Source organism: Pectinophora gossypiella, chromosome 7 (assembly GCF_024362695.1).
Source record: "Pectinophora gossypiella chromosome 7, ilPecGoss1.1, whole genome shotgun sequence".
Classification (NCBI taxonomy): domain Eukaryota; kingdom Metazoa; phylum Arthropoda; class Insecta; order Lepidoptera; family Gelechiidae; genus Pectinophora; species Pectinophora gossypiella.
Window position 1 is genome coordinate 8605451 of NC_065410.1, and position 25295 is coordinate 8630745.

At 37.0% G+C, this 25295-nt stretch overlaps 1 long non-coding RNA gene across 1 annotated transcript in view; it reads left to right on the plus strand.

Moving 5' to 3' along the window:
- Window positions 1-25295, plus strand: part of LOC126368121 (uncharacterized) — a 58032-nt gene that overhangs the window by 20638 nt on the left and 12099 nt on the right. The gene's annotated exons all lie outside the window — the stretch shown is intronic.

Consider the following 25295-nt stretch of genomic DNA (forward strand, 5'->3'; position numbering starts at 1 on the left):
AAGTTGGCAAGTCGCTAACAGCCAAGACAACTTGCAATCACTTTTGATAATAATAATAAAGATCTTTTTATTTGTTCTCCACAATGCACAGTCATGTGCCCACTTTAGAACCCTGTCGCACTATCATATTTGACATTTAATGAGACTTACGGTTTAATTTGTCAAAAAAGTAAATGTGACATTATATCAAAGTGTATCATATTAGTACTTGTGACCGTACAGGTGGTTTACTTACATAAAATAATGCACAGTTGGAGGGTATGTACCAGTGGAGACTGGCGCCCGAGATAAGCCAGAGCCTGTGTTTCGGGATCACCAGTTCTCCAGATGTACTTCCCGGATGTCTTAACATTAATTATAATATGTATGTAGGAAAGTGAGAATACTATGGAAGGATAATTTGAAAGGAAAATTTGATTCTTTATGGTATGAAAAGAGGATGGTTAATGAATGGCACGTAAGGCGGTTTTAAAAAGTAAGAAGGGGAGTCTATGGTGCGATGTCGGTCGGGTTAGAGGGTTTTATAAGGAGTAAATAAAGATATTTAATAAGGTGTAAAGATATTTAAAATATCCCGTGTTATTTCTATATCCCACATGTATACATGTTTAAATTTAAGCTAAGAAATATAATTGGAGATGAAATAGATTAAGTTAGACGATGGATATCATGAATTGTCTATTGACCGTAAAAATCCATACAAAAATATTTTATTCGTGTGCTGCCCTACTGCGTTAGTAAGAACGAGACAGTTCGCATGCACTCTCTCTTACTCTTATACTTATGATACTAAGTATATCATATTGGAGCGGACAGAACACTATTTTTTTTGACGTGGCTTATTGTAGATTTGCCGCAGATGGCATTAACTACTTGGCCGGACAAATGGGGAGCGCTGAAGGTTCTCACCCGGTACAACGTTTAAGACGGGCCTGAGGGTGCAACTGGGCACCCTGGTCGGGGTCGGTATCGGGGTACAGAACATTGTGAGACACATTAGTGGAAGGTAATTAAAAACATCTCCGTAAAAGTCAACTTAAAGATTCTCGATAAAAGAAATAACAGTATCATATAAACGCCTAATTAGCACTTGCGCACCAGATTCCTAGTTAGATGAGAGCCTTTGGCGCATTCCATTATTCCGTCTCTCCATATTTGGTACGTAAAGTACATACTAAACCAATTTGCAATAGATTACCTACCCATAGACAATGTGTGCTATACGAACTTCACAGCTAATCATGTAGCGGTTCAGTCGGGTCTGAGTGTTCTGATGTTACATGAAGATGACCCACTGGTTCTCTCTGTACTATGCCCCAGCCATATTGTTATTCGGCATACAACCATGAACACATGTTAAACGTCGTACTCGCACCGATGTTCTATCCAAAACTGTATTTACCACGGCCGACGTTGATGAGAATAAATCGACAATAGTTTCATTGTTTATTTAGTGACGTGGTTTTACGACCTGTCTAGCATGTTGATCGGAACAATAAATAAAGTTAAGCATTGATTCGCGGTTAGGGAGTGGGTGTCAGTTTAATAGCATTAGTTTCGAGGTATTTCGTGCTTCCTGTTTTGTAGTATCGCGATATATCGGCATAGAATAAATACTACATATAGAACGGTAACTCTCCGCTCTGCGCTGCGCTAGATTTACCTCACCCCTTGTGGGTTTTACTTTAGTTTAAATCGACGCAAGCCTAAGAATGTTTCGTCAAGAGTAAAGTATTCTATTTAGAGTACTGCGACGAGCATGCATGAAGATTTTGATAAGAGTGGAAGAAGCGAAATGGTGAGCCAGGATCCTTTGCCCCAATGCGAAAGGCATGATCTCATGTAAGCATGTGTGTAAAGAAATTTTTTCGTATAAAAAACGAAGCAGTTACCTACGTTTTGACTAGTCACTTATTCGAAACAGGAAAACTGAGGTAAAATCTTTTAAAGGGAACTTTTGTGTTAGACATGACTTAAAGAAGGCAAAAATATATAAAAGCTTTTTAGAAGATTACAATTAATGAAACTTGTTTTGTTTACGGTACGGATACCTACAGAAAAATATATTTAATTTAATTTAAAATGTCACAGATACGGTGCTACCAGCCTTACCAGCCTTGTTAAGGGATTTTTTTTCACATTCATATTTGCGAATACTTCTCTGGATCTCAGATAAGTTATGAAATGTTAATATAGGTAGAATTAGAAACCTGTCTAAGGTGAACAATAATCTACTCATTTTTTCGTTTTGACTTATTTTCGAATTTTATTATACGAATGAGTACGATGGTTGACCGCTTTTATTGATGACGTCACACTGGACGGTGTACACTGGATGCAAGAGATCAAGATATTTTCGTAAATAAATCTGTCGTATCTTCAACAGTATAAGGTCTTCCATCTAAAACTATGATGATACTCAAAATTTCAGTCTTAATGCCGACGTAAGTATATCTTTACATATATGCCTAAAATTTATTCTAAAAAACGTCGATGTAGGAACAGATCCAAGAACGACCACATGTGACTTGGATATAAAAATATATTTCCTTAAATTTTGCTGTGTTTTGCTCGGTGACGTGATCAAGGGTCGTACGACACAACGAATGATATCATATCATGCACGTAACACGGCTACGAACAGCGAACCACATTCCTTTGATCATTTATGGCTAGTTTTTAGGGTTCTGTAGTCAACAAGAAACTTTTTTAGAGTTGTCATGTCTTGCCGAATTTAGGTATGTCTGCGACTTTTCCATTAGCTCATCCCGGACTCCATACAAAAATTTCATTCTTAGACTAAAGTAAGACACAGAGTGGGTGAGTTAAATCTAGCTCGGCGCTCGATACGAACGGGTACGGGCGGTTAGTTACCTGTCTATACTCACTATTATTCTATATTCTATGCCGTTACTCTGCAATAAAAAGAGATTCATATAACTTCAATTGAAAAAAAAAAACACGTAGAGCGGATGAAGGATAATAGAATTGCAAAAGCGGTATATAAAACGAAAGTTGATGGTAGGGCTGGCAGAGGAAGACCGAGAAGGACTTACGATGACCAAATTGGAGATGTCCTTAGAAAAGGTTTAATACGATCTACTCTGAACCGGCGTGCGTGTATGAAGCGATTGATGAATGTGGAGGAAGCAAGAGAAGTGTGTCAGGATCGAAGCAAATGGAATTCTATAGTCTCTGCTTACCCCGGTGGGAAATAGGCGTGAGTTTATGTATGTATATGCACCTACGTTACTTGTCAGTGAAAAAAAAAATCATTTGATAGGTAGTCGGTATTATTTTCGGCTATGGATTAATATTACGAAAAACAGGAAAGATTTGGGGCGTGAGACGTAGTATTGTTCCTTATTCTATGTGTATATGCGTGAGCCAAATTCCTACAACATTTGTATCATGAAGCTATAGCATATAATCCTTCCGATTTAAATTAACACCTCACTTACCTACGCCAAGGACTTACGAGCGAGGCGACTCGATTCGTGCTAGTTACAACGTCAACGATTCGCGATCAAAACGCCTTGCAACTTGGCTGATGTCTTCATCATCTCCTAGCACTATCCCGTTTCTCACTGGGTCCGCTTTCCTAAATTGAAGATTTGACAGGTCCGGTTTTTTACAGAAGCGACTGCCCGTCTGACTTTCCTACCTGCGAAGGGAAAACCAGCCTAATACAGGTTAGGTCACACATCCGAAAATGCATTTCTCGGGAATTTGGGTTTCCTCGCGATATTTTCCTTCACCGCTGAGCACATGGTAATCATTTGTGATCTAAACATGAATTCAAAAACGAATGCGACAATCATTGGTTTAGGGGTGTGCTGAATTCAACCTGCGACCTCAAAGTGAGAGGCAAGCGTTCTACCAACTGGACTACCAAGGCTCTAATCTCATTTAATTGAAAAAACATATTACATAAAAATAAAGTTGAAACAAAATGCGATAAAGCCGAATGCAACCGTCACGGAACTGTATCATAAATCATGAGCGTTCTTAGCTATTTACCGGTTTTTGTTTTTCGCGGATGTTAGACATGTCATTAGTTTTAACAGTGTCATTTTTTATATCTATTTGCTGTTTAATATAGGTATTATAACCTAACATTCCAATAGTACATCAATGTACCAACCCCGAAACGAGTCACAAAGTACTATCTTTAAACAGCTCTAGTAAGTCTCTGGTGAGTGGTTACCTTACTGTAGCTTACCACTATCATTATGTCAACAACATCTTGACATGCGCCATCTGCCTGCGCACCTTCAAGAATAAATTGGGCTATACTAGTCACGTCAGGGCCGGAGCGCCGATCTTGATCTGTAAATGCACAGTCGGCGAAGCGGAAATCGGCTAGGAGTAATATTAATACTGTACCTTAAATATCTGCTTTTAATTTTCCTAAAGATAAAATTACACTAACAAAAATATCCTTCAGTATGAAAGCTGAATTCGCAACCGGAGCCACCTAGCGCACGTTTTTCATGGCAATGTCTCCGGTCAAGTTAAGTTTGCCAATACTACAAGTGGAAGCGAATCCAGGCGATCATTAAGTTAAGCCAAGTTCGAAGCAACTTTCAAGTGGTTAGGTAGGCTCTTACTAGGTTTTAGATAGCTCTAAGCTACGACAACTTGCCTTTGATCTGGGGAGTTAAAAAGTTCACATTGAAGCATTTCATCTAAAAGCAACATTGCTATTTTGCATTTGTTAACCGTGCGCTCTTTTACATGCACAACTTGTCTTATTACAATATTGCTTTTACAGATGAACAGCTTCTCACAACTTGTATAGCCGGGGAAAAAAAGCTGCAAGAAAAACCTCGGCACAGAGCCCTAGACGTTCTTTAAAAAAAAACATAAAATATCGAGATAGATAGGGAGCTATGCAATCAATCACGGAGTTAATGAATTTAACAGAGAGACCATGAAGATCTGCAGTCTTTTTGATTTCTAAAGATTTAAAAGCTCTTAAGACGTCCCTAGGACTCACGTGTGTAAATGTTAGTTTATCTACTTTGGACGTATCTATGTGCTCCCTTACAAGTGATTGAGCGAGTGCAGGAGATGACTTCAAGTCCTTGGTAGTCGAAAATGGAATATCAGTAAAGAATTTTTCAAAAGCTTCAGCAACTTGCTTATCATTTGTGAGTAGTGAAACGTATCCAGTCTCAAGGATGAGTTACGAATAAAAAAGCTATTATCAGTTGGAAAAAAGCAGTTTTGATTGAAAATAAATTTCCTATTTCCGGTCTCAAATAGTATGGGGAACTGTAAAAATTTAAGAACACAACAGTAGCGCGCCTGATGAGAGAAATTGGCAGATTTTATCCTCACTTTTTCATAACATTACGGCGATGCCTTTTCGTTTCAAACTACTTAATTATAAAATCCGACTGTGACATTATTATGCACCTACCTACGTAGAATGGAAAATAATCTTTTGTGTTACCTTTACGCCTTGTCCTTTCTAAAGCAAAGCCGATAAAGCTACAATGCAGGAATTCCTAAACTCCACTTTATGGCTCTTTGTGCATTGTTGTGTTTACAGTCAGAGTAATAGTTTTCTCCCTACAACATCTAATACTCATATATAGGCATAATTTGTTTAGCATAACTTGAAATCCTTTCATATAAGTAGGTAACGGTTCAGTGGTTGACCGTTGGGCTTACGCTCCGGAGGCCCCGGGTTCGAATCCCCGTGAGGACTAATCACAAAAATCACTTTGTGATCCCTAGTTTGGTAAGGACATTACAGGCTGATTACCTGATTGTCCAAAAAGCAAGATGATCCGTGCTTCGGAAGGCACGTTAAGCCATTGATGTAAGAATGTACCTAGTCGTTATATGAGTAATGTCAGGGGACTTTGCCGGTACGGTAAAAATAATCCTGACGCCAGTGTTGATGTGGCTGGTAATCCACGCCACTACCCACAGGATAAGAAGAAGTAGGTAAATAAATAAGTAAATGTACTGCTTACAAATGGTAAAGGTGTTCTAAAGCAAACTGAATAATAATGCAGGTATAAACTTGCGTAAAACTTTTGAGTTCCGAAGAGATAATCCCTGCTTCTCTACTAAGAAATCATCCTTTGTTTTGCTTCTAGTACTTATATGAGAAGTTAAAAGGTGTGTCGCTGGAAGAGGCATTTCTTGTACTTGTGACTCGTGTTACTTGCGTAGGTTTACGTTTGAACGGTGAAAAAAAATTGTTTATATTTCAATAAAGATGATAAAGAAACATTTTACAATAGCTTCAATGCGCGGTAAGAATATGACTTGTCAAAGTGTGTAAGCTAGTGTTGTGACGTCCATCAGCATAATGAAGAATCAGTTGAGATTAGGTCGTTTTTTTTTCTATCTAAATGTATTTTAAAAAAACCTAACCTAACCTAACAACTTACTTTAACGGCCTTCGTGGTCCACTCGTCTGAGCGTTGGGCTCACAATCCGGAGGTCTCGGTTTCAAATCCCGGTGGGGACATATCACTAAAACACTTTGTGATCCCTAGTTTGGTTAGGGCATAACAGGCTGATCATCTGGTTGTCTGAAAGTAAGATGATCCGTGCTTCGGAAGGCACGTTAAGCCGTTGGTCCCGGTTACTACTTATTGATGTTAGTAGTTGTTACATGAGCCATGGCAGGGGCCTTTGGCGGCTCAATCGTAACCTTGACACTAGGGTTGATGGGGTTGCTAATCCACCTCACAACCCACACGATAGACGACGAACAAGTTACATTTTGAAGTCCGTTCCCAATTCCATTCCTAGACCTACTTATTGCTTAAAACTGAACTATGCTAACAACTGAACAGTCGCTGCTTATCATGGCGTATAGCAGTGCATAATTTAGACAGGATACGTAACTAAGTTACGTAAAACTTGTGGGTTCCGGAGATAATCCTCGCCGCTCCACGGGGAGTTGGTTACGTTCATTGCTGTGCGCGGCGTAACCCGTAATAAGAAAATTATCGCCCTTTTGTGACCTTTGCGTAGTACTTACAATAAATTATAATCTACCAATATAAAATCAAAATATATAAAATTTTATTAACTCTTCGAAAATGTTTATTATACCTACATACATAAAATTTCATCCCTAGTGGGTTGGGCAGAGCCACAAGTAATCAACGACAACATGCAGCCACTGTTGATACTATTTCGTAAGCTGGATATGATAAACCTTATGGTGATAAGGGATCAGCCTATCGCCTATAACATTAGTCCATCATGTTAGAGGACACAATCTCTCTGTCGGTTTTTACGACATGCCCGGGAAGACAAGCAGCTGAACGAAAAAGAAAATAATGAAAATGTTTATTGCAAAACAATTTTTATTTCTTGTTTGATAATGTAAAGTTTTTAGTTTTTTATTTTAAGTAGTTCTTTTTTTAGTTTTTTTTAAGGTAACGTTTAGTGTTTTTGGTTTAAGGTAGAGTTTTTTAGATAGGTTTTGGTTTCGTTAGGTTAAGTTTTGGTTTATTATAGGAAACCCGTTGCCCAACTTTTACTGGACTACGGCAGAGCAAAAAGAACGTATATGCGAATGTGTTCGACCGCCAAATAAACACGTTCCCGCATAACTTAAACAGAATTTAACAAATGAGATGCTACTACGTCTTGATTGTCCACTGGATAGGCTATGTCACGTCACGCACATAGGCCACATTGGCGTAAAAAAACAAAGGGAATTGGGTCGTGTACTAGGTTCAAGATAAATTATGAAATTCTGATTACTAAATAAAGACACATCTAAAACTAACGAAAAACATTTTCTTTTTTCTATTAAACTTATTTATGAATTTTAATCAAGAAAAACGTAATAATAAGTCCGACATTTTGTCACGTTTTTCTATGACGTCACAGAGTGCTTTTTCATACAAATTCCATAGTAATTTCGTGTTTTGACGTTTAGTAAAAAGTAACTGATTTGACTAGTTGGAAACTAGCCTATTGTGTTGACAATGGAAGGCGTGATTAGCACATACAGATTCAAAAATGTTAAATTAACCTTTAACTAGCTTTCCTTTGATAATTGCGTTGAATAAATGATTCTCATTCTAACGTCAAACATACATACATACATACATAAACTTACGCCTATTTCCCACCGGGGTAGGCAGAGACTATAGAATTATATTTGCTTCGATCCTGACACACTTCTCTGGCTTCCTCCACATTCATCAATCGCTTCATACACGCACGCCGGTTCACAGTAGATCGTATTAACATCAAACACGTCTCTGTAATAAGGCCGATTGAGTCAAGGACGGTATATCTACATGGGAGGCGTCTCAAATCGCGCGGGTTATAGGTATGTGACACGTGGCTAAGCCTCCTCATCCCTCTTGATGCCCCTAGCTTGTCGGTTTCCATTTACAAATGATCATTTCACATAATGTAACATGAATCTTGGTCCGCGATCAACAGTCACTTTTATTTTATTTTATTTGGGATGAAAAACAGCAGTACAAAATCATTACATTATAGTCTTAGCACTAAACAATTTAGGTATATGTACAGCCAACAACAACATCCACATATTATTATACAGAATTCTGTGAAGAAGTCATTATCATCAAGTTTCACATTAGATAGAACTTAGTAGAGTTTAAAAGAAGAAAAAAAGGATTATTGATTCGGTTCAGGTCGCAGGCTGTCCATGACAGCTCTCTTAAACTTAGGGGTGTTTAGGTAACATATGTCTAAATTAATAAAAAGACTATTATAAAGTTGTGCGACCCGGCGCAGGGGCACTCATTTACCAGCATTTGTGCGACAGTTACTTATGATTAATTATTAAAAAGTAAAACTATTAGAGAGACGTTCTACTTTATTATTCCATTAATAGTTAAGTAGATAACAAGACAATGATATGCATGTGCGTGCCTCAATTTACGGAACGCGAGAATATTAAATGTTGACATTACATAAGTAGAAATTCAATATCCCTTCCAAACAATACAATTAATCGCTTCTACGCTTCAATATTATATTTACATAATATAAATAAACTCCGATTGTCGATTGTCCTTCTCTTTTCACTTTTGTAATTGTTTTTAGTGTTGTGTTATATGTGTGTTGTATTGTATAAACTGAAAATCATTCTGGAGCAGACACAGCGAAATTAAAGGGGAAAAATATGTTTTTGATGAATAACCAACGCTCACACGACACAGTTGCTAACACAGTTGGCTTCGCCATTATAGACGGCGATGTGGATACATATCACGTTGGCCTAATAGAAAGCTCGGTGAGGTGTGAGGCGTGGATACTTAGTTCATCTTAAGATGGGTGTATCTCTGTCTAGTTATGTTATATGTTTAATTATTATGGTTTGCATTGCTTCAGATTGAGTTAATGAACATTATAGTAACTATAATGACAGCAAAGCCGCCGACGGCGACTTCCATATACAAGTGTGTTTTTTTATCCCATGTCATTGTTTATAGTATAGAAAGATTGATCTATAATCTGTGATCGTGTCTGACACAACATAATTAGAATGTTAGTAGCGTGATACATTTATCTTATTTCATCGATTTTATTTATTATGGTACATCAACAGCAGTACATACACAAACACACAATATAAAATGCACATAGGAAAAGTTCCGGTATGCCTGCCAATTATAGACGCATACAACACTGATAATAAAAAGTATAAACTAAAGCTTATAACTAGTTACAGTCGTGAAATTAGATAATTAAGTGTAATGTAAAACTAGACTATAATAACATTAAAACATGCATGCACATTCAGCCACTTATGTTATAATTATGATAAATATAGAGGGTTGCAAAAGTTGCAATAAACATATCAAAAAGAAGCTCAAAACTAAAACTAATAATGACGATTTTATTTCGAAGCGAGAAATAGATAGCCCATTCAACAATAGTCAGATGAGAAAGACTTTACACCGTCACCTTATCGTCAACGGTAGCGTCGTCATTTTTATCGTCACCTTATAATGGTCACGTCACCTTTTGAAAAAAATCACGTTTTGATTTGAGATTCTTCAAATAAACCTCGATTTCTTTCAATTAGTAAAAAAAACCGTAAAAATTAAGACCACAATTTTTTACCTGGTTTGAAACTAACCAAAATTCCGAATGTGCTTTTACGTTGTTTTTACTAGGTACATCATTTTTATTCCATGTAAAGACCAAGCCACGTTGTTTGCGCACAAATACAATGTACATTCTTGACAGTTAAAATATCTATATGGAAAAGCCGGTTTGATTTGTGCTTTCTTGTCAAATATGGTATTGTTTCAAATATCGGCACACGCCTCACGTTCTAGACCGTGTACCGAATGCTAATCTAACGTTTCAATATTTTTTCTTATAAAACGAATAAAATATTACTGAGTTTGCTATTGATTCCGGCCGGTGTTGCGGCCTTCCGCGGGGAGGCATTGTAACGTCGGTCGTATATAAATAAGTAAAACATCATGGTGCTTTTTTAGGCTGGCTATGAAAAAATAATTCACGTATCGAAACAAATACCAAGCGGCTGCAAATTATATTCTTCGCTATTTTCTTTAATAGTTAAAGTAGGCCAAGTAGGTTTTATAAATTGCCAAAACAAAGGCATTTTTAGCCGGCTCTCTATGTGTTGGTACACCGTATACGCTATCCAAAAACAGTTCTGATCAAATCAACGCCCTAATTAAGATGGTATCGCTGCGGCTTTCTCTTTCTCTCACACCGCGACCACCCCTACGCTTTCACTCCAACCTCCAGCCTATTAATTTAGTTACCTCGCCTCTAAAAAGTCAGAACCGTACTTTAAATAATAGGCTGGCAATTTGGATTCAATTATGGTTCCCCACTCCTACACTCTGCTAAGTAGGTATGCACATATAGGAACGGTGTCGAACCAATTTATAAGGAATTTCAGCAAAAGATTGCGTGGAAATTGGATTAAGTAACAAGCAACTTTTAGGGGTTCCACCAAATCCCCTTGGAGCGAACTGTGGATGTGTTTACGAGGCATACATGGCTGAAACTCGCTCTTATAATAAAATTATTGTATCTCTTACGTATCTGTTACTGTTACAGGCCTTAGTAGTTATAGTTTTTAGATTTTTGTTCGTGATATTGTATTGCTAAGCAGCTACGAGTAGAAAATAAAGGTAGTGTTCCCATTTCGCTGTTAGTTTAGGTCGTTTCGTTCTTTTTAGTTTCATATTTAAATGTCAATGTACCGTCGGGTACGACCGTACGGAGCCTTTTGTTTGAGTTATTGTTTAAAGTAGCTCTGTCTACTTTATTTCTAATAGAAACTCAGTGTTTCAGCTCACGAACGTCGTAAACATTAATCGATATATCAAAATTATTTATGGGTTCTTATCAAGTTATCACTGAAATTGGGGTCCTTATTGGTATTCCGTGCGTTGTTAACCCTTCAACCGCATCTCAATTTGGGAAGTGGAGGGCTCTGGGAGAATAAAACTAATTTGGTGGTGAGTTGACAATGATTGCAGATTGTGACAGGACGCTAATGTTGCCGGCTCGTGTGATGAGGGTCGCCTATTTGTTCCAACTTTCTTGACACTAATCTAACTAACCGCCGTTTAACCAACTTGCTATGTTTTGAAATTGCATCGTATTTACTCCGGTGTCATTAATTGTTACTATACGATGTCATTTCCTGTACGAACGTACCACGAACCCATGACAGGGTTACTTTACAAATGGAGAACTGTTTCATGAGAAATTATTTCAAGTCCCATTTTATGGATTATGAAACGTAGCATAATGGAATGTAATTTACGACTTACCGATTGAAAGTACATTGTTATGTACCGGACTGACACCATATCTGTCAGATAATACACACCTGATACTATTTTCGATTTCTTTGTTACCTACACAATATTAATACAAGTTATATTTTCCTTATAATCCCCACTAAAATACATAAATGTAGTACAAGTATATCACATTATTATGTAACACAATTTATAAGGCTTTTACGTGGGTGTCTTTGTTATGCTTAATCCATTATTTCAATATCTATACCACAAATTACGTATACATGTATTACAGAAATAATGATGTATACATACTAAAGAATGAACGTGCTATAACATTATGTATACAGACTTAGTAAATCTGATATGGCAAGTCGTTATTAATGATACACTGGCCGTATAAAAGGTAAATGTGAAAGGGAGCGGAAACAAAAAACCATACAACACAACTTACATAACCCACTATATTTTCTCAAATGGCTTAGGCAGTAACATAAAAAACTCTATTGTCTCCGTACCTAGGTTGCGATTAGTATACAATTACCAACTGTAAATAAGTTTGTAATTTACTCAACTTAATATATTTTGTGATGGAACAACTTTTCTTTTACTTGTCCTGTAAGTTGGTCTGATAGAGGTAATACTGTAGGTGATGGCGGAAAGACAAAACACTGACCCTGCTAGTGGGGTCGGTACCTGGAACCTTCAGTTTTACTCGAATGCTCTAGTGTGTATGCTCGATTACATAAACAGCCTATGTACGTCCCACTGCTGGGCACAGGCCTCCTTTCAATCAACCAGAGGGGTATGGAACATACTCCACCACGCTGCTCCACTGCGGGTTGGTGGAGGTATTTTTACGGCTAATAGCCGGGACTAACGGCTTAACAAGCCCTCCGAAGTACGGAATCATCTCACAAAGTGATTTCAACAATGTCTCCATCGGGAATCGAACCCGGAGCTCCAGATCGTGAGCTTAACGCTCTAAGCACTAGACCACGGAGGCTGTTGCTCGATTACCGTTGGCATTTATATTTACCATTGTACACTGGCGCTACGGAAAATAGATATAAATAACACTAATTGGTCTGGTTTATTTCTGTACTAGAGATAATTACTATACAGGGTGTTAGTGACATCGTAACGAAAACTTTGAGGGATGATTCAGACCAATAGAATAGAATAGAATAATTTATTTACCAGAAAACAGTATTTACAGATGTTATTGTACACAGTAGTCCGTGTTTTCAGCTTACAAGTAAGCATGCAAATTTATGTGGTTGTGCTACACATGCATCTACAATTACATAAGAATCAATCAAAAAAAACTCTAATTGACAATGTCAAAGTTTAGTTTTTATAATCTAGAAATTCATTAGTACTATAAAAGCAATGTCAAATTAACTTGAAAAGCAGCTTTGGTCATATTTTTAAATGCGGTGGAAAGTTTATTATATATAACTATACACATATTAGATACATTCGTCTTATAAATATATTTCCGGACAGGAAGTTGATATAGCAGGTTCATAATATGCCTTATTGTTTGTCTCTGGATCATTTGACCCCGGGTTTTCCAATTGTTATGATTCTGAGTTGATATCAAGTGGAATTTACCGTCTCATCCCCCTCAGTATTTACGATGTCACTAATACCCTGTGTATTTTTATCTGCTTGTGTAATAGAAACACATTCAAGGTGGTGACGACGGATTATGTTATTGTACCACATAACATAACATAAATAGACTATATACGTCCCACTGCTGGGCACAGGCCTCCTGACAATCAACCGGAGAGGGTATGTTATTGTGATGTTCCGATAAATGAACGGTCTCGTTATTTATATATGCGTCAATTTCAACGATTTCGCATCATCATTGTATATCCCTGGATGTTTTCCTGCTTTACCGCTTCGCTCACAGCTCCGCTCACACTGGGCAGGCAGTCTAAAAATCCAACATTTTATACGTGCAGTAATCCATCACTCGACTTCTATGACATGACGTGTCCGTTATGATAAACAGCATAGGAGCTTTCTTTTTTGTCACAAACTTTGCCACGTTTTGTTAATATAAAAAATCTTGCCTGTATAAGTAAGTACCCGCATTCCACTGTTGTGCACGGCTTCTCTTCACTACGTAGTATAAAACAAAGTCGCTTTTTCTGTCCCTATATCCCTATGTACGCTTAAATCTTTAAAACTACGCAACAGATTTTAATGCGGTTATTTTTATTTTAATGGATAGAGTGATTCAAGAGGAAGGTTTATATGTATAACAACATCCGTTAAATAGTGGAGAAATACTGTTATTTTTGAGGTTTTTAATGTGGTGTCGTAAATAATTTCATTTTTTCCTCAGCATTGCACCCGCGCGAAGCCGGGGCGGGTCGCTAGTCAACGATAAGAGGATAGTCATGGAAAAAATACTTAGGAAGACTGATCCACCGTTGACCTTCCTTCCACCGTTTCATTTAAACTGTGATTTAATATTTTACACACAAGAAATTACATGTTTAATTACATTTGCTTTATTCGCAATCGGTATAGTTGAATATTGTTACTATTTGCATTGGGAGATGCAAATAGGAGCTTAGAATATCAATGTAAACAGTTTCGTAATCAATGTTTAAGCTCACCATACAGTTTTGGTAATAGAAACGGTCTACTTATTGAGATCTTATTATTGAACAAAAAAAATCATAGACATAAACTATTCGACACAACGAACGATGTGCTTTTGTGTTTTTAGAAGTTTTGTCTTGTAACAGTGTGTAGAGCGGTTTTAAATTAGTCGCGCGCCCGGGACTAAGTGGCACTGCAGCCGTGCGGCACATTTTGTGTGGATTTATCAATCAGCGCGACTACCGCGCGACAGCAGTTCTGCAGCAATGTGACTGATTTGTTACCATTTACATGTAACTCAATTTCTGAATTCCTGAAGTTGTACTGAACCCAAAAGAAAATAAAATAATACTTTTATACTTACTTCCAATCCCCAAAACTATGGTTATACCGGATATATCCGGTCGTCAAAGTCAATAGGAAAGGTTTATTAATTTCATAAAATCCGTAGCATTGTTTCCTTTGTAAGCATGTCACATCACATTCTGCGGACGTGGAACGGACATAGGCCAAGGAATTTTATATTATTTCCACTAGACGTAGACGCAGGCCGAATGAAAAGAGCTTTTTATCGTTCCCTTCTTATCGGAATGTGCTTGCGGCCCGTAATACAACTGGATAAAGCGAATGTAACAAATAGAAAGCCCCTACGTAAGTAATTTGTGACAAGAATTATGACTGCTTTTTTTCCCATTCGCTTTTCCCTTATTCCCTTTACAAGCACGATTGCAATATTATACGTAAAATGTGGAACAAATCCAAAAAATGTTCGCTTTTTTTTCGTAGACGTGTTTCTCTTTACGCTAAAGCTTTTATGTAAGTAATCGAAAAGTCGTCTTCAAATCACGAGCATTTATGTAGCCAGTTTAAACTTTCTTAGGGTCATATCTCACTAGGACATCATGGTGATCCAACCATGGATGGCGCAAAACATAATGTATGCAGTTGTAAAAAAGTTTCTCACCTGGTTGCGCAAGAAAGTTGCCAGCAACCGCATACCGAATAGTATCCCGCTGGTGGCGCAAACTTGGCGTCCTAGTGCGATGGGACCTTTAGATAGACCTTTGCGCTTGGAATCACTTTTAATAATTAATGAATTTAGTTTATTAAGTAAGTACCTAACAGTTGCTGGCTATTCGTTGTCTTAAAAAAACGGATTGGTATCCGTTTACTCAAGTCTATGGCTAAATCTGTATCCAAAAATGTTAAGTAAGTAATATTTATCGCATTGTTTTTTAAAGAACAAAAATAATCTTGAATGGGAGTCCCTGGGGACCGGGAATATGTGACGGCAATGTAAAGGTAAAGGTGTCCGTGGATTGACCCACGTCAAGCACTCTTTAGACAAATTGTTATCTCGGACACACAAATAATATTATAAGCGATCTCCTTTTCTTAGAAACTTTTCTCTCTTTCCTAACAAGGGTTCCACTAAAGTTTCCCGGGACAATATTTTAGCAAGATTGTTTTTAACTTAAATTAAAAAGTTCAAAAGGAATTTCGACAATAACCGTACCCACGGTGCATAACTCAATTTGCTTTATTTTGTAGCTGAGAAGATGTTTTTATACAATTTTGGGTAAAAAGCCTCGATCTTGTTCTGTTACAATTTAGGAAATGTTGCAAAGTTAACTCGCCGAACAAGTCAAATTTAAGTAAGTTATTTAATCATTTTGCTAAAAAATAATGTTATGAACATTTCTCTACAACACTTTAAAGGAAGATAGATAAGTACTAATATTTTACCACAAATATACGGAAGTAAGTAAGTACATTAAAAAAAAAACCATTAAGAAAGTAAGAATTGAAACGGCATTTACCATTCCCAGCGATGCACACAACATGATACTTAACATGACTCTTTCACGCTTAAAAGCGCTTTCACGAATTAGATTTTAGCACTTCCGCGTCGACGATGTTATCAGTCTATCCAGCTGTCCTTTGCAGCTGGTGCTATAATGGAATAATGGAGTCTGAACCGATGAAAACTAGAGCTGGGTACCGCCGACACGCGATCGCGTGATACGAAAGGGCATACTACAATTACACACGAATGACCCTCTGCGGTCGCACGCAAATGCTCCAATTAAAAAGAAGACTTCAACCCGGTTGATTGAAATTGATTGTGTAGACCGCAACCCTTGGTTGAGCTTGACTGCAGCCATGCTTACATGACTCTAGTTGTCCGTGATTTCATCCGCACTCTTAAAGTTTCCAAAAAAACTTTTTTTTTACTACATCCGCTCTTCTATCGTGAGGGTTGTGAAGTGGATTACCAATCTCATCAACCCTAGTATCAGGGTTACTACTGAGCCGCCAAAGACCCCTGACATGACTCTTGTAACTATGTACTTACATCAGTAAGTAGCAACCGGGACCAACGGCTTCACGTGCCTTTCGAAGCATGGAACTACATAATATAATCTCACGACTATATCCCAATAGGGGTAGTCAGAGGTACATCCATCACAAGAAGAATGAAATACCGACGCAAAACTGAGCTTCCTGTTAGACCAATGTGATAGGTGGTGATCCGTATTGCTGTCTATGATGGTCGAGCTAATTGTGTTAGCGAAAACTACACTTACGATGAATTAATAACTCATTGGTGCAAGTTCGGTACCGGGGTTCAAACTCGCGCTCTGCGTTTACGAAGAAAGCCGATGACCTACTGGGCCGTCGTGGCTTTTTTTATACAGAGGCGACACCGAGAGCGATTAGGACTGGATATATTTTGTAATATTCTAATTTGTATGAGCACGTGCCTACTGTTAGATAGAACAGAATCGATTGGCTTAATCTCGTCTGATACATCACTATGCTAATGAACATCATAACACTGGCTTCTGTACTTTGCCGGATCTAACCCGTACCGCGCATTGAAGCTATTATTGTCAAACATTATCTGCAATATAATCACAAATTGTGCTGAACTAGACGTTCTGTCAATACTGTTTACGTAATAAATGTACGCAGCCCTTGTGGTACCACCAATAAAGATGACATTTATATTAGTGAAAAATTAAATGGCTACCTTATAACACAGAACGCGTTGTGGCCCCAGCCATATGTCACTCAATTTCTTATATAATATTTATGTAACAGTGGAATACTCTGTCAGAATTATGCAAAAATATAGATTTACATAATAAAATAATAATTATTATTATTTGTTTATGGTGCGTCGGAGGGCACATTAAACCGTTAGTCCCGGCTATTAGCCGTAAAAATACCTCCACGAACCCGCAGTGGAGCAGCGTGGTGGAGTATGTTTAAGGGGGGCCTGTGCCCAACAGTGGGACGTATATATGTTTGTATTTATATATATTTATGTATTATTACACTAGGACTGTTATATTGGGAATCCTTCATGTTTGAAACGATTGGTGAATGTGGAGAAATCAAGGGATATATTTTAAGATCGCAGCAAATGGAATGACTTAGTCTCTGTTTACCCCGATGGGACATAGCCGTAAGTTTATGTGTGTTTATATGGAGGACTGGATAATTATATATATGTGTGTCGAGTATATGTGTGTCGTAGATTTTACCTGAATAAACTATTTTATTATTATTATATGGACTTTTTAAAAAATTAAAAAAAAATTAATACATTCTACGTATAACGTATAACGTAACAATCTCTTCAAGTTATAATAAAATAGTCTTCATAATATCTGATATATCACATATGAAAACTCGCAAGGAAGTTTAGTGGAAGTAGAAAGTTTCGTAACATTATTGCGAGTGGAACTCATATTCCTTTTAATATTTTCATGTTCACTTTGTCTTGAAAATCTAGTGAAATAGGGTAGCAGAGCATGGAGTGAATTTATATTATGAAAAGATTATACTTAACTACCTACGTGTATATATACAAACCGAGGAATTGGTTTTGTGGGGTTTTTATTGTACCAATATTTTCTGTATTTCTTATGAAAAATAAACATTTTTACAATTTTTTTTTACAATATGTATAGTTTTAGCGAAGTAATATCCCACTTTGAACAGTTCCACTTTTTTCTATTTTAATTCCAGTTCTATTTACTGTCCTCCATACCCGCCCGCGGTTGATTGAAGGGAGGCCTGTGTCCAGCAGCTTCTTTTCCCCAGCTATACAGGTTGTGAGAAGCTGCAGTAGTTTTAGGCGGATGAGACGTATTTTGTAAAAAATGACGACTCAAAGTGTAACTATGTTACCTACTGAATAAAGATATTTTTGAATTTGATCATGAATTTGGATGTTATATGGGCTGTTTATGTTATGTTAAATTTGTTGTGACTATACACCCCCTGGCTGTAAGGTACCCAAATTGTACTGTAGCCATAGAGGCAGCCAATCAGCTCACGACACCAAACATTTCAGGACCCAGATACCCACGCCGCCGGCGTGGTCGACGATTTCCCTCAATCAGCGCTTATCGCTATCGACCCGCCAGGTTCGATTAATGCTTTCAAATATTTTTCCTCTCAGACGACGCCCTGAGCCGAGGTTCACGCCCAACGGGGCACCCTCAGGCCTGTTGTCTTAAACGTTGTACCGGGTGAGAGCCTTCAGCGCTCCCCATTTATCCGGCCAAGTAGTTAATGCCATCTGCGGCAAATCTACAATAAGTCACGTCAAAAAAAGTATTACTAACAATGACTGGGCAAAGTGATAAATCAAGCAGTTGTCATCACATTGCCCACTGGATGCGGACATTATTAATATAGTCCGGTTACTATTAATAATGCCCGGATTTCTGAAGTTGCCCGTAACATGTACACGTATGTAAATAGCTCAAACCCCAGTACTTGGGTTTCTCGGGGTTAAAGTATGATACCTTCCTAGGTCAACAACAGCCTCCGTGGTCTAGTGGTTAGAGCGTAAGGCTCACGATCTGGAGGTCCGGGTTCGATTCCCGATGGGGACATTGTCGAAATCACTTTGTGAGACTGTCCTTTGTTTGGTAAGGACTTTTCAGGCTTGAATCACCTGATTGTCCGAAAAAGTAAGATGATTCCGTGCTTCGGAGGGCACGTTAAGCCGTTGGTCCCGGCTATTAGCCGTAAAAAACACCTCCACCAACCCGCATTGGAGCAGCGTGGTGGAGTATGCTCCATACCCCCTCCGGTTGATTGAGGGGAGGCCTGTGCCCAGCAGTGGGACGTATATAGGCTGTTTACGTACGTACGTACGTACCTTCCTAGGACTTCTCTATATATCCCTATGTATAATGTTCATGTATATTATATCAGAAAGTCGAAGTTGAAATGTCGAAGCCAAAATAATTCTAGTAAATCTTCGCTTTCTGGATGTAATTTCCGGTCCTATTATATTTATAATGTAGAATGGCCTCGAAACTTATTTCATGTCCAAAGAATACATGTTATTAGCTACCTGTCTGAATGATTTACTTAGGTCTACCAACATTTATTTGTTCTCTTGTGTTGTACATGATATAAAAAAATCGAATCTCCTACTTTAATTTGATCTAAAAATAATTTTAGGTCTCCCTCTGCCAGTTCTACCATCAACTACTACTTTGTTTATTTAATGTATAAAATAACTACACATTCTTAGGAGGCGGCGGTCATTTAATCTTTATTTTGAATTTGGAAAAATATTCTACGTGAATATTTTTTACTTGTGTTGCCAGCAACAAACTTAATAAAAAATTAATAAAGGAATATAAATTTCCAGGACTAACTTTATATCCTCACAGACAAAGACTTATATATTTATTAATTATAAAGTATGGTAGAATAAAACTTTTAAACGTTTCCATTCAATGGAATATTTAAATGATTCGTTGACAAATTCACTGAATCGGAATGAATAAGTTTGAATTACCAGCCGTTCAATATTCAATGTGAGCAAAAAAGCTTATTGATTGGAACCTACAGTTTCCCGATTAATATTTTGAAGGAAATAAAATGTTTTTATCAAAGTTGTGTATAAAGATACCGCCCAGCCAGCGAGGCCGAGGGTGGATTTGGTCTTGGGCAACGTCCCGGTTGATAATAATATAATAAATAAAAAATTTTACGAAATCGACGGAACTTTTAGAAGAATAGAATAAATAAAAAAACATATAACGGGTTCACCTGCTCATCTTGGGCATGTTATAAGAATCGACTTACAAAGAAAGAAAGAAACTTTACTATTAAAGGACGCCACAGCAACAATAAGTACTTACTTACATAAAATTACGTGACTGAACCAAAAAATACATTAGTCGAAATTATCATTATTATGGTGGTTGTTGACGTCTTCAATAGGTAAATAAATGGACGTCCCTCAGTCTAAACTACAGCGTGAGCCACGACGCTGGTAATCTACGGACCCAGAGAGAGAGAGTAGATATGCCTTTCTCGATACGTTACGTACGATACGTAGTATTATTTCTTATTCTATGCTTTTATATAAAAAAATATATTTATTATTATTATTATTTCTTTTTATTTTTTTATTATTCCCTATTCTATGCTTTTATACAGCGAGCTGTTTTCTTAACTTATCGCTTTTACGTCTTGTTCTGGATAAAGCAAATGAAAACGTTATTTAACGTAGGTACTCAGAGTCCAGCAGCGAACTTAAATCAACTAAACGAATGAGATCAAACATTATTGAATGAATAAATTTTTCCCATTTCGTTTGACGGAGCAGAAGTATTTCATCAAGGTCGTCGTTTAACGACACGGGATCTGTGACGGGATGGAGAAAAGATTGGTACTTATAGGATATATATTATATATCTAAGCGGATGATAAGCGAAGGAAACTCTCGTGCTAAATAAATCTGTTCCGTTTTCGTGTGCTCCGGTGGCGCTGACAAAGAGACGCAATTAATCAGAACCGTCAGTAATATTGCCAATTACAAAATCTGCAGGGCTTACACCTCTGGTTATTATAACGTCTCATTTTGTGCTATGCCGCTTGTGCAAATGTACTATTATAAAGTTACAGTATTTTATCAAATACAGATGTTATGCAGCTTATTCTACCAGCTACTAGATTAAAAACTTTTCTATTTTACTACGCTAACACGCGGCTCCTTAGCCTTTTGTCACTACAGTTTTACCCACGCACACATAGTTTTTAACACAAAGTAAATGACGTAAGAAACTTTATATTCCGCAGTTTTCCTTCTATAACACGAAAAGTTTTCACCACAGGGTACCCCAAATAATTTTCATTGGTAGTTCCCACAATGGCCTACTTGCATGAGCAATTCTAAGTTTCTAGGTCAAACGGTTTAGAAATTACAAGGCAGCGTGTGGTTACGAATTATACCTACAGGCTAATAATTCAATTTTAACTTAAGTCGTATAATGGCCCCGATTCCTGCAGACACCGCCTAATTTTATTTTAGGTTATATCCGTCATTTTCGTATCCGTCGAAAAGGAAAGGGACGGATGATTCACAGCTCTTAATTTTAGGAAGAATGAGTAAATTAATGTGTCGGGTTATTGACTGACGTAAAATTTTTAGACGGTTGGTTTAGATTTGTGCTTAAAATTGACGTGTGTTCCATAAATTTTATGCTTGTCGATTACCCGTCCCTTTCCTTTTTGGCGGATAAGAAAAGGACAGATATAACTTAAAATAAAATTAGATGGTATTTACAGGAATTAGCACCATTGAGTCGCTTCTGTGTAAAAGTCGGATTTAACCTTCAGGCACACACCGGACACTTCATACAAAAAAAAACCTCGTTTTACACATACATTAAACATTGACGTTATACCTAGTACACGCGCATCTGTGTGTGTGACACCTGACGCAATGCGATTGAAGACTAAAGTAAGACCGAGGGGGGAGGGGAGGTCTAAGGTAAACCTTGCTCAGCCGCTGGTGGGGAGCGTTTTAGTTTTAGAGTATTTTCCGTTAGGACGTAAGGTTTTGGTGAAAACGGAATAATGTTAAGTAGACGATGATGATAATACTTACTTATTGAATTTCTAAGTACTTAATAGAACGAAACTAACCTATTTTGAGCGGTTTCGCACCTCAGTTAATTTTAGAAACCTAATGCAATGTGAGTCATAATAATAATTTATGACGCTGAATTACTAAGACATACATGCAGGCACAATCGCGGCAACTTTGCTATTTACGAGAACATGTCACACCGCGCTGGATTCCGTATAAAAGCGGGCGAACCAAGTAATTTAGAGCTACTATCTAGTTGTATATGACACCAGGAACTAGGAATTAGGAAAATGACCTAGATTTGTACGTGGGTAATGCTTCCTGCAAACAGCGTCGCGTAGCGTGTTTGATTAGAAAACTAGAATTTCGTGTTGGAATTCTAAACGAGGATAATGATAAACTGCGACACAACGGGTGGTGATAGAGTCCCGACCGATAAAATATCTGACTTAAAGTTAGGTTTTTTTGATTAAAATTCATAAATAAGTAAAATCGAAATAGGAAAGGTTTTCCTTTGTTTTAGATCTGTCTTTTTTTAGTAATCAGATTTTCATAATTTATTTAGAACCTAGTACACGATCCAATTTGGTGTTAGGTACCAAATCAGACCACAAGTAATAACCAATATTCTGTTGATTATTAAGTACCTACATTATTTCGATTGTGGTCCCTTTGTTAACTATAACTGACCCGAGCTGAAAAGTAGGTATGAACTATTATAAACTTTTAAAATTTTATTCGTCTGGCATATAAGGAGTATTATTATGTTTCTACTCATTAACACATTAATTATTCTATTATGCTAATCAAATCGGGATCGTTTTCACCCTGTCTGGGATAACATTTGTCTAAAGTCAGATAGTTGTGCTAGGATTTGGGCTATTTGTAAACAGAATCAGAATCACTCATTCAACGTAATTATCATGGATATTTAACTTGTTGAAGGTCAATGTAACATTTTTGAATTTACGTCATTTCGCAAGGTATTATGGCTGAGGAGAAGAAATTATATCTTCTAAATCAATGAGGTTATACATTACAAGTTATTTTATAACTAGAGGAACACATTCAATACCAGACATTTTTATCATTTAGGTAGTAAGCTTTACATGAGCTTTAAATTTATTTTCTGACAAATTTAAAATATTAAACCTAGACAATAAATATCATAGAATAAGAATAAGACTGATGAACAATAGTCACTGTAATCCTGTGGTATGTGGTACATTGGTTTGCGTCACAAACGGTGAGCGCCGATTCGAGATCCGGTACCGGAAGTGGACTTGCACCAATGAGTTATTGATTTATCTTAGGTACAGTTTTCACTAACATAGCTAGCTCGACTATTAGATGGCGATACGGCTCATCATCTATCATGTTGGTATAACAGAAAACTCGGTGTATATACACTTATACAGTGTGTTAGTGACATCCTAACGAAAACTTTGAGGGATGATCCTGACCACGATTCTAAGTCAATATCAAGTGAAATTTTCCGTCGCAAAAGTATAGAACTGAAAATAATAAAAAAAAAACAAAATTTTCATGATTTTTCCGAGATGAAATTCCAGTTGATATCAACTCAGAATCATGGTCTGAATCATCCCCCTCAGTATTCGTTACGGTGTCACTAACACCCATACCTACTCGTATGGCTACCAGTATGTACTTGCACGGGGTGTAAGTGACATCGTAACGAATACTGAGAGGGGTGATTCAGTTCATTATTCTGAGCTAATATCAAGTTGAATTTTCCAATTGAAAATAATTAAAACCAAAAATAAAAAGAATCATGAATTTTGCGACGGAAAATTCCACTTGATAAACTATATTAACTCAGAATCGTGGCCTGAATCATCGCTCTTTGTATTTATTACGATGTCACTCATCATCATCAACGCTCTTGTCGTTGTAGCATTTTCCATTCCAGTTTATCAAAGGCCAATTCCTTGACTTCCCTATAAGACACGACGTTAACCTTTTTCTCTGTCGATGTCACTAACACCCTGCATATTATATGGAATATGGATACTTAGTCCATCTTGCGATGGATGTACCTCTAACTACCCCATCGGGATATAGTCGTGAGCTTATGTTACACAACATACCTGTTATGTTGTAGAACAATAATTTAGAACAATAGTGTACTGGGTCACACTGTTGTATGGGATAACGAGGCTATAGGTCGTCACGAATTGAATAGAGTGCGGCGGTATACCGATTCAAAGGGTATCTTGAGTTCTTGTTGTTGTAATTAGTTGCTATAACTGTAAATAGATATTATAGACAATAAATAAACTTCTCGATCACTTATTTGACAAACTTACTGATATTAGCCAAATTTATTTATTTATTAAGTTCTACTACATCATATGTAAAACGTTGACAACTAAGACAGTTACTAAAATATATATATATATAATTACAGTGTACATAACATCTGCAATTAGTAATTAAATTAACAAAGCAGTCTCTATTTTTAACTGACGACTATTAAATTAAAGTATAATAAAACAAAACAAAAAATATATGAATTTACTTATTACTTACTATTTTAGTTCAGAATTTGGTAGTTTAGAACTTAAGTATTTCAGGACATTTCTCATAAAATTTGAATGAGTGTCATGGAACACATCAAGGTTTTCAGCGCGACCATTGGTGAAATTGTAAAAATAACTAAAAACAAAAGTAACTTTTGGGCAGAATGTCAACTGTTGCTGAATGAGGTAAAATGCTAGCCACACATAGCAATAATTCATGACGAAATCCATCTGTCAAAAACGAACGAAGTCGATATTATATAAATATATTTTGTTTCAAACAAATATATTTTTTAATTACCTACTTGACTTTTTATCCCAACAAAGTCGACCGTTTTTCCACAGAGCGTGGGCCTAATCAAAATCTTTTTACTTACCTTATTTAAAAAGAGTGACTTAATAAACGTTATTTTATACTCCGTCCAATTAATTCGATCCACGTAAACGAGG